This window comes from Pteropus vampyrus, unplaced genomic scaffold, assembly GCF_000151845.1.
Source record: "Pteropus vampyrus isolate Shadow unplaced genomic scaffold, Pvam_2.0 Scaffold14, whole genome shotgun sequence".
In the NCBI taxonomy this organism is placed as follows: Eukaryota; Metazoa; Chordata; class Mammalia; order Chiroptera; family Pteropodidae; genus Pteropus; species Pteropus vampyrus.
This window is the reverse complement of record NW_011888795.1, coordinates 6333902-6345463: the sequence shown is the minus strand read 5'-3', so window position 1 is coordinate 6345463 and position 11562 is coordinate 6333902. Positions and strand designations below refer to the sequence as shown.

Below are 11562 nucleotides of genomic sequence, written 5' to 3'. Positions count from 1 at the left end.
CCGCACCCACCCCTCTCTCTCTCCCTCCCTCTCTCCTTTCTTCTAATTGCATTGGCTCCTACCTCTAGAAGAGTAAATATTAAATAGCAGTGTTGGAGTGAGTTTCCTTTTTTTTTTTTTTTTGCTGGCTTTAATGGGAATGTTAAAAAAGTTTCTTATTACTTGTAATGTTGGGCTTTGGTTTGAGAAATATATTGTGTTAAAAACTATCCATCTCTATTATGAGAATGTTTTCTTATTTTTATTTTTTAAAAAAGAGTTTGTTAAATGTTTATCTAATACCTTTTGGGAAACTATGGACATAATCACACATTGTCTCTTTTTCTTTTAAGAAAATATTTTAGATTTTTCTCTTTGTCCTACAAATTTAGTGAAATATAAAATTAACATTTTTCAAACAGGAAATTGTGCTAGTGTTCCTGAGATAGTATCCACTTGGTCATAGTTTGTGCATTATGTTTTTTTTTTAGTGTTGTTGGAATCTAAAAGTCAGTAATTTATTACAATTTTTGCATCAATTTTCACAAGTGAGATTATTTGAAAATTGTGTATATGTATATTAGCACTGTCAGATTCCAGTATCAGTGTTACGCTTAAATCATAAAAAACAATTTGGTAACTTTTCTTACAGAAATAGTTTGTATAGCATTTATATGATTTAGTCCTTAAAATGTGATGAAATTCCCCCATGAAACTGCCTTGACCTGATTCTTTCTTTTGAGGGGTGGAGGTATTTGCTCTTTAACAACATATTATTTCTTCCATAGTAATTAGACTAATTCGCTTTTATATCTCTTCTGTGGATACTTCTGTTAATTGTATTTTAGGAAAGTCAACTATTTCAAAATGATTTGTAGGGAGTTAAATAATTTCTTGTAATTATTTTCATTTCATCTGTGTTTATGGTTATTTCCACAGTATTATTTCAAGTTATGTGGGTTTGTGCTTTATTTCTCTATCCATTTTTGTGATTAGTTTAGCAAAATGTTTATTATTTATTTAAAAAAACAGCTCTCACACTTATTTATTGACTTGTCATTCTTTATTTTCTCTTAAAATCTTCAATAACACATTTCTTCTGCTTTACCTAGGTTTATTTTGTTGTTTTCTGATTGTCAGAGCTTGATTCTTAATTTAAATATTTTCATTTCTGTTTTTCTATTAATATAAATAAGGTACGAATTTCCTCTAAGGGTTGCATTAGCTCTATTCCACATATTTTGTTAAGCAGTATTTTTGATTTAGTTATTTGACTATGTACAGTTTTTAATAATGCCAAACCCAATTATAATATAAAGCCTCTTGGGGATAGGAACCTTGTCTGTTTATTAATTTCAAGTCTACCGTAGTACCTATCACAAAGTAGGTATCAAAGAAATATTTTTGTATCAATAAATAAATAAATAAATAAATAAATCCCTGTAAAAACAGTTATGGATTGTGGTGGGTTCCTTCCTGTTCCTCTGGTTTATCTCTGTCATCTTGGGTCATTCTCTCTAGGTAACTACTAATGCGGAGGCATGGAAGATATTGATATGTTTCATGTTATGTTTTTGGAATATGTTATTAATAGATTTATTTTTAAAGTCTACCAGTACAATTTCTCCCAATCAGATAAATTAGGTAAGAAAATCTTTGTAAAGATTACCTCAGAGAAAACATATTTGAGTAGAATCAGAATGTTAGAGCTGATGAGTTAGCACAGATCGTGTCCATGAGTTTTGTGGACTTGGACCCTTTGTTTAAGTTAAATCTTTCTGAGTGGCCCAAGTCTATAATGTACAATGATAAAAACAGACCTGCTATTGTGCGGGGGAGGACGCAGAGCAGGGGAAGCCCAAAATCCTACCACTCTCCTCTTTCCCTTCCTGACCTCTACCCACGTCTCACTTGAAAACAAATAGTTTTAGTTTAAAAACTCAAGTTTCAGATGAGAATGAAAACAAAAATGCAAAGAAGGCAAATGATTCATTCAAAGTTACTCAGTGAATTAGAGGCATAATGTGGGACTACAACTCCGTCCTGGCTCTGTATCTAATGGTATTTCCAGGCTCCCAGGAAGCCTCCTGCACTTTGTTCTCGTGTGCACTTTTTGATGGACATGACATTTGATGACTTCCCTGGACAGGCCCCACAGTTCTGGCTAAGGCACAGACTGCATATTTGTGTTCCCTGAGGGGAAAGTTGTGATTCAGGCTCTGAGGTTTAAGAATTGCAGACTTAGTTTCTAGTCTCCTGATGAAACTGCTAATCTGGGTGCCAATGGTGTTTCTGCTACACGGACACCTGCCCACACAGCATGATTAGAAATTATAATGATGACGACAGTGAATCTTCCAGGACACCCACATTCTTTGCAAGATATTTCTGCTAATCGTCTCTACCAGAATCAGTTGAATAACTTTTTTTTTTTTTAAGTTTTTTATTCCCCTTTCTAAATCAATTGAAAATGCTCATATAATTCTGGTGTAGGTTAAAGATTTGTCCTTGCCATTACTGGTATGTCATTTTTTTTTTTTTTTTTTTTTGTGCAGGGAATCCTAGAACCTTGAGTGCATGGAGTGATGGAAAGCCCCATGGGCCAAGTATAAGGGGGTTTGGGTTCAGATTCCAGCAGTGCCAGAAGTTCCTGGTGAGCCCTTGGTAGAGGTTACTTCTCATCTCTGCGACTTTGCTTCCCCTTCTATTAAACGGGCATCCAATTCTGTTGTCTCTAATTTACAAGGGTGGTAGGAATTAAATAGGTTATGACTAAGGAAATGCTTCATTAGCTCTTGCACTGTAAATTGAGAGGGTTGTTATTAAAGTTATTTTTTGCATTGTTAATATCTTAGCCTCTTAAAGTTCCTTTTAGTGTTGTACAATGAAAAACTGTAGGCATGAGAACTGGGAAGGCAGATTGTTGTATTAATCCAACCTTGGGGAGGGTCAGAGTAGAGAAAGGACCAAAATAATATCTGAAATGTTTTAGTATATAGGGCTGTACCTTGAACCAGGAAGAAAAATGCTGCCATGAAGGGATGGCACACAGGGAGAAAAGACAGGCTTTCAGGCTCTGGAAGTCTCAATAGAGAAGTAAAAATAACACTAGAAGCGGGAGAATAGGAGGCTGGAGTCAGGGCGTGTGATAGTAGAGTAATGATCTAGAGGCGACAAGAGACAATTAGAAAAATGCCGGTGCTGGCTTTGACTCTGTGTATCTGGAGTGTAGGAGGACAAGCAGAACAAACAGAGAGGCTGCAGGCAAAATGGCATCTTCAGAGAAGATCCATCTTCAAGAAAGCCCACCAAATTCCCTTGAAATGTCCCTCCAAGGAGGGTAGAGGCAGTTCCAAAGCTCCTTAGGGCCAGGAAGGTCCTCGTCGTCTTTGTCTCTGCATCCTGCTGTTTACGTGGTACTTTGTTCATAGCACTTGCCTTTTCTTTTCTTTTTAAAATTGTTTTGCGCCTTGCCTTTTAGTTTAAATTCTGAATACCTGAAAGAATGTTTAGGAGGGGTTCTGATAGGAAAGAGCTGAGTTGGGTAATTCTGTTTCTCTTCTTCGTTCATCATTTCCTCATCCAGGTAGTGTTGGGTTCCATGATTTGGTTTCTATAACATATACTACTGTTGTTGAAGGGAAAACACTTTTTTAAAAACTAGGATTAAAAAAAGAACTTAGTGAATATGTTGATATTTTTGTTGTAGTGCTGAGGGTTCTGGAAGGAGTAATATGTTTCCGAAAGTCCTTTTCCTTAAGCAGAAGACTTCAGCAGGCACACTAGGCTCACATAATTTTAGCTTTTAGCCTCTATCTGTCTGTCTCTCCGTCCATCCGTCCGTCCGTCCGTCCGTCCGTCCATCCATCCATCCATCCATCCATCCATCCATCCATCCATCCACTTACTTACCTATCTATCTCTAAAAGATGGTAGAATATAATTTCTCTTATTTCCTAGTCATTCTTGGTTTGGTGAATTAGGTAAACTGAGTTGAAGAAAAATAGGCTTCTGAAAGAAAAACTTGAAAAAAAAAATAACATGATTCTTTGAAAAGGATTTTTCCCAGGCTAGGTTATATAGTTTCACAGACACTCGGGTGGGAATTAAAAAGTCTGGACATACTGAATCTCTGAAAACCCTGTGAATGTGTGATGGCTAAGCTTTTTTCCTTCCTTGCATACATGGAGAGAGACTTTTTTTCCTCCAGTAAAACAGAATTAGTATAGTCTTTGAAACCTTTAAACATGATTTGGAAAGATGATTCTCTATGTAATGTAAATCCAAATATAAAATAAAAATTTTCAGCAATTAGAGAAAATGTGAATTTTTCAATTACCAATTTCTTTTTTGGCAAAATTGAACTTTCTTCATGTTATTCTTTTATTTATTTATTTATAATTTAAAAAAATGTGAAATTTTCAATTACCAACTTCTTTTTTCTTGGCAAAATTGAACTTTCTTCATGCTATTCTTTTATTTCTCTATTATTTATTTATTTATTTATTTATTTATTTATTTATTTATTTATTTATTGATAATAAAAAAGTCTGGTTAATTCAGTTAATTACTAGCTTCCAGTGAACATTTAATCGAATGCGTTGGAAATGGTTTTAAATTTATAATAAGAACAACCAGAAGTGAGAAGTCACTTTTTCTTATAGTTCAGTGTTATCAAGTCTTTTCCTGGTTTTGGTTTGGTTGGAAGTAGCTTGAGGATATTCAATTCCCAGTAATGTTTATCTGTTGCTGTTGGTGAATTACAAAAAGAGTAGAGTTTCTGTATACCCTTCACCCAGCTTCCTCTAATGTTAAAGTTTGACATAACCAAAGTTGTTCTTATCAAAGCTAAGAAATATCATCAGTGCAACATGATTAATTAAATTACAGATTTTATTCAGATTTCCTCAGTTTTTTTTTACTAATGCCTTTTGTCTGTTCCACAGTCCAGTTCAGGATACTACTCTGCATTTAGTCATCGTCTGCTTAGTTTTGTCCTGTTGGTAACTGTTTCTCAGCCTTTCCTTGTTTTTCATGACCTTGACACTTTTTAAGTGTATCAGGCAGATATTTTGTAGAATGTCCCTCAGTTTGAATTTATCTGATGTTTTCTCATGATTAGATAGGGGTCGTGGATTTTGGGGGAGACTGCCATAGAGATGAAGCCCTTCTCATGGCTTCATATCAGGGATTGCATGATATCTACATGATCTATTATTATTGGGATATTAACATTGCTGCTGATCAGTTTTGTTTTATTATGTTTTATCTAAAATCTGTGACTATTCATACTCTGACACCTTTGCAAATTAGTGGCGACAATCACTGAATAGTCTTCAAACTACCAGTTTCATTCTAATAGAAGGCGAAAACTCTCAAAGCAGGTGGCACCCAAAGCTCAGGAAATACCCTTGGGACCTGAGGCCCATGTTGGGGCTTGCTGCAATCTGTCGTTGAGTCTTAACCCTGGGGCCTGCCTGAGGCTCCAGAGAGTTGAGTGACAGTGCTAGTTTTGTGTATTTTTACCCAGTTTAAAAAACAGAGATTGGGGCCCACCTTGGAAACCAAATTTCCAACAGAAAGCACAACACTAGGGAAAGTAGGAAGGAGTGGCATGGTCTTCACTCATTCTTCCAGATAATTTGGGAGATGATCTTTCTCCTTGTTTAATATGGTTTAATGGATGTCAGCCATTATCATCCCTTCCTATCCTGGAGGAAGAAGTGATGGAGACTTATTTATTATTTGACAAGAGAACAGAACTTTCCATATCCATTGAACAATATCAGAAGGAATGAAAAGGTGAAGTGTTTCACACCTCTTTTTTTCCTCGTAGCTTCATGCATCAATGCATTGCACATTTACTGAATTTTTACCTATCCTGTATTATTTTCAGAGGATCCATAACGGGGTTGGGAAAAGGAAGTTTTGATGACTAGAGTTGGAAATGAACCTTAATTTATGTCACAAAAGATTTGAGGGTAGAATCTTAGGTTCTATATGTGATGATATTGATATCCCAATGGGTAAAGTGGCAGAGTTGCCCTTTACTAATCCTTGAACCTGTTTGGTTTTCCTGATCCTTATGGGGTAGAGCCATTTTCTCTCTCTGGCATTTGCCATCACAGTGTCCTATAACCTCTTGATGTTGAGATATAGGATTGAGAGAAATATGTGTGGGAGTCCATGTATCTTCATAACTATGGTAAACTTGTCTCCAACAAATGTTTTGCTCTCTTCACTTAGTGGAAGGTGAAGGTTGAGGAGAGAATGAAATTGTGCTGTCCAATATGGTAGCCACTAGTCACGTGGCCACTGAGCACTTGAAATGTGGCTAGTGCCACATGTTGAAGGGGTGTTATTTTGCATATATTTGTAAAATAATTTTTTTTTTTTTTTTTACTATTCTTTTTAAGTATGGTGACTAGGAAATTTAAAATTGCATGCATGGCTCGTTTTATATTCTTTGGGACAGTGGTTAGTGCCTGGGAAGAATATGGAGCATGATAAATTGACCTTGTGTTTTCCTCTGAGTTCTAATAATTTGGCATTAAGGAGAAAAGCTTCAACAGTCATAATTTTCATTAAAAAAAAGTCTGATTCAGATGAATTGGCTCATTTTACATTATTGCTTGGACTAGAGAAGACTCTGACATTTGGTATTTTCATAATTGAGAACATAACTTGCTGACTTAAAAAAAAAATCACAACATTTTGTGCTTGGCCTTAGGTACCAGACTCTGAGCTCTTTGGAAGTAGGGGTTGTGTCCTTTTCTCTTTTTCTCATACTTTCCCCAAAAACCACATACTAACCAGCACATAGAACATGGTTAACTGGCATTTGTTGAGAAACAAAATAACTTTAAAAAAAGAGAAAGCCTGTGAAGCTACCCTGTATTTATGGTTGGGAGAAAGAAATATCTACCTTTATAAGGCAACCCTTTTTCTTAAGTCAGCCACCAAAAGTAAAGAACATTGATCCAACTGTTTATTTACTTCTTGATTTAATTACCATTCTCATCAGGTATCCCTGTCAGCTCTACTTATGATAAAGAATCTTTTCAAAATGTTTAACCTCACCACACCTTTGGGTAACGGGAGACAGAAAAGGGTGCTGTTTGCACTTGTTAGTGCTCATCTTGTTCAGATATTATATCTAAGGGCCTGAAGGCTGGGTGATTATTATTTTTTCTTTTGTGTGATCCTTGCCAACATCTACTTATACTGTGGAGCATGTGAGAATAATAGTGAAAGATGAGTTTAAGCTTAGTTACATTGACTTTTCATTTGAGTTTTTTATTTTATCTACTTCATGATGAGCCAGAGCTTCCGTAAGCACATGACTTACAGGCCCTCAGTCTTCTATTACTTCCACTCTCCTGATTCTTCCTTCTTTAGTTCAAGCCCTGAGGCTGGGTGAGAGAGCAGGCTTTGTATGATGTTATTATTTGGTCAGAGCCCTGTGCTGATAAATTTAAGAGCCTTTATGATCCAACGCTGGGCATGGTGCAGACTCAAACTGATCCCTAAATCCAGCTATGGTCAAGAACATGTTGTCTTGGTCAGAGGCAAGCTTTAGAGAATCTACAATGGCTTTGTTGCTCAGTATTCCTAGAAAAGGCCTCTTGAGAGAGGCTTTTTGATAATATACAGCCTTATTTCTAAGAAGTATTTGAAGCTTTGATCCTTCTGCAAAACAGAATGGGAGATGGCGGAGACTCCTTGAAGTGTGTACGGGCAGCTATAACGAGTAGAACAAGGGTTGGCCTTGGAGTCAGAAGACCTGTGTTTACGTCCTGGCTCTTCTATTTTCTAGTTGTTGGATTCGAGACAAGTAACGTATAATCTTTGAGCATTAATTTCTTCATCTGTTCAAATTGGACAATATCTATTTCACAGGTTATGTATGTTAATGTAAATTGAGTGCCTATTTTAGGAACTAAGACCTAGGCTTTATAAACACTCAACAAACTGGTTTTCTCACAGACGTCTTATGATTTTGCCATTGATAGACCAACAGCCATTTTCTGTCTTCATTTCGGAGGTGAGGGAGGAGGGCATTGGGATGATTGTGTGGTAAAATCCACTTTAATTCTAGCTGTGCGAAAAAGAGCAGGGAAAATGTGGTAAGCAATTGCTTCTAAAAAGCTTGGGCTAAAAGCACTTGATGGATTTGTGCTGGCTTCCCGGTAGACTCATCTCTGTACTGCCCGCATAGCACAATTAATAGTTATTACTCAAGAAGGAACAAATGAAAAAAAAGAGAGCAGGCATAAAAACATCCTTTTATCTTTCTGATGATGGTCCTTTTTGTCAGGTCCGTGGAGCCATACCTGTGAATCATCCTGGGAAAGCACAGTGTGGGTGACTAGAAGGAAGATCTTGTGGCTCATTTCTTACCCACTTCCTGGGCTGGGGAAATGTCTAAGCTCATCTTTCTTATCTACTGAAGCCTTGTCAATATCCACTACCGTTCTCCATGCATCTTCACAAATGAGGGCCTCTTTCTCACATCCTCACTCTAAATGCATCACTGTGTAGAGAGCTAGTTACTCTCTGAGTTGTAAAGAAAAAGCAGAATAAAGTTGAGAGAAAGCATATGGCCATGGACGAGCACTGGAGTAGACGTGACCTGAGCATGAGCATAGAAGCACTTACCATGTTTGTTTTGTGAGGGCATGAAATGAGTGACGGTTCTGCTACAGACTGGCCACCTGACCTTGGGGACTTCACTACTATGCTAGTAGAGTCCATGAATCAAGTTGTGCCACTTGTAGTCTTGAAGCTTAGTCAGACCCAAGGAAACCCTGACTTTGAAGATGAATGCCTCAAGTGGGCATCTAATTCTCCTGTAGATTCAGCTTCTTAGGCAGGATGGAGATGAGGGTCATGGATTTCGGGGACTATTTCTGGGATTGCATTCAGTGAAGCAGCAGTGTTTTTGGGTGACCTACATAATGTCTCTGAATATCAGTTTTGTCATCTGTGAAACAGGAATAGTATGGTCAGAATCGTAGGTAATATATGTTGTAATATGCCTGGTATAGAATAAGCTCTCAACAAATAATTGGTGGTGGTGTTATTATTATTGGTAATCATAATCCTTTACCTTTGCCCTGTTTTATAGGACTAGAACATCACTACAAGAAATATGACTTGTATGGATGTGGTTCCATAGTGTAGCAGTTAGCACGTCTGCTTTACATGCAGAAGGTCCTAGGTTCAAGCCCCAGGAGAGCCACGGTCCATGATATATGGCCATGCCACCCTGAACAAGCCCGATGTCTGATCTTGGAAGCTAAGCAGGGTCAGGCCTGGTTAGTACTTGGATGAGAGACCACCTAGGAAGACCAGGTGCTGTAGGCATAAATAATAATAACAATAATAGTAATATGACTTGTGAAAAGTGCTTTCCACTAGATAGATAGAAACTATATATAGTGAGTAATGTCATTAGAGAAAGTTTGAAATCAATTCCACCACCATCTTTTGTATTTTCACTCATGGATTATTTGTCCTCAAGTCAGGTTTTTTTTGTTTTTGTTTTTGTTTTTGCTACATCTTTTTGATTTTACCCCTTTTCTCTATTATGTTACCATTTTCCTAAAGCCAAACTCTCATCGCCTCCTGCTCTACTGGTGTTCCTGCCTCCAGACTCTTCTAGACCCTGGTTCTCAAAGAGTGGTTCATGGAGCAGTAGCATCACCATTGAGCCTCACAGCTTGCTAGAAATGCAGCATCTCAAGTCTTACTCAGTCCTGGTGAATCATGGGGCATATTTTCCATCATGTTGTTGGCATATGTCTAACTCATTTTGCTACCACCCTTGCTCAGAGTCCACGCTTGGCCAGTGTGTGTGTTTTCTGTCTACAGAATATTTCCTGATTTCCATTGCTCTTATCACCTCTTTTGCAAGAGGTGTTCAAGAGGGTAAGCATGGGGCTGTGTAAAGGCAACTGCAGTAGGAGTATAGTGACTCAGTCCTTGTCATCATCCAATACCTTATCTTGGCAATAGAATGTCTGAAATGGTCTCTACACTTTCATACATTCTCCTCATGGATCTTCATACCACACCAAAAGATCTAAAATTATTAATTGGATCCTATCACATCCCCTCCATACAGTGGTTTTCATGGTATCTATAAACATTTGAAAGACCTTTTTGTGGCCTGCAAAGCTCTGTTAGATAGGCCATGTTTTTTCCTTTATCTCTCACCACTAACCTCTTCACTCAGTAAGCTACAGATACACTGGCTTTCCTTTTGACCTGTGTATAAGCCAAGTTTGTTAGCACATGACTTTCCTTTGATTCTGCATATGGCTGTCTTGGAGTGATTATCCAAGGCTCAGTACAAATGTCATCTCAGAGAGGTCCTCCTTAATCTCTAGCTAAAGTAGCACATCTTTCCCACCCCATCACTTTTTCCCATTATTTTGTTTTATATTCTACATAGTATTTATCGTTCTCTGAAAGCATGGTTAGTATGTCTTTGTTTTCTTTATGTACATTAAGAACTGTTTTGCTGAGAGATATCTTATAATAATAATGATGACTTGCTGGGTGCTTACTTATACTAGGCACTGTACATAATACCGTCTAATGGATCAGTTCATTTAGACGATTTCATTCTATTTAATGAATTATTTATTTGTATCTTTGTCATCCTCTTGTCTGAAGATGTCAGCTCCCTAAAGGTAGAGACAATGTCTAGTTGTTGCCGTGGGATTCCCAACATGTAGAAGCTTGCCTGGTGTAGGAAAAGTGCTCCCTCAGGAAATGGTTGCATAGGGAATGAATGGATCCTTGATGATTATCTTTTCAGAACAGGTCTACATAGAAGGAAAGAACAAAGAGTCTCTCTCACTCCCTATTCCAGATATGTTCCAGGAGAATGTAACCTTAAATTCATCTTTATATTTAGTCTAAGGGAGAGAACAAGCTTTGGAATCTGATTAAGGCTTTGCTCTAGTGACCTTGGGTCCAGATGCAGAACCTGACAATCTAAGAGAGAGGTTCCTGAGTGGCACCTTAATGCAAATAAGTCCCTTCAAAAGCCTTAAGTTTGGCATTTGATGTGACTGAAAATACAAGGCCTTCCGATTTTACGTTCTCTTGCGCACGTTGTCGATGTGCATATGTGAACCTTTTATTATTATGGACTTAGCTGGCAGTAACCATGGTGAGTAGACCTATCACACAGCATTTTTCTGAGTCAGTTTAAAATGCTGACAATTAAATATACCGTACTCTTTTAAGCGATCCATCAGTCTCTCTTGTTGTCATGGTGACCGGGGTATATTTAGAAATGTGACAAGTACACTGAGTTCAATTGCACTTTTGCCAAAACATAGTTTTGCAGCTAAAATTGAATTTCCTGATTGAAGATCCAAGTACTGTTAAGGGGGCATGATCGTTTCTATACATTATTCTGGAAGTAAAACTTACATCATTCTATTAAATCAGAGTACAATTCTTATCAGGATAGTAAGGTATTGACACTTGACGTGGTTTTACATAGAGTTGATGAAATAACGTAAAGTAAAGGTGGCATCATGTTTTTTTCTTTAAAAATGATATTGA

General features: G+C 37.3%; 1 protein-coding gene across 25 annotated transcripts in view; it reads left to right on the top strand.

Annotated features, from left to right (window-relative positions):
* Positions 1–11562, top strand: part of LPP (LIM domain containing preferred translocation partner in lipoma) — a 640361-nt gene that overhangs the window by 146300 nt on the left and 482499 nt on the right. For 6 of the 25 annotated variants that reach the window (XM_011381711.2, XM_011381671.2, XM_011381647.2 and 3 more), the window contains one exon: positions 2535–2632. The exons of the other annotated variants lie outside the window; for them this stretch is intronic. The gene's annotated coding sequence lies outside the window, so the exon portion shown is untranslated. The remainder of the gene's footprint in view (positions 1–2534; positions 2633–11562) is intronic. 25 annotated transcript variants of the gene reach the window in all.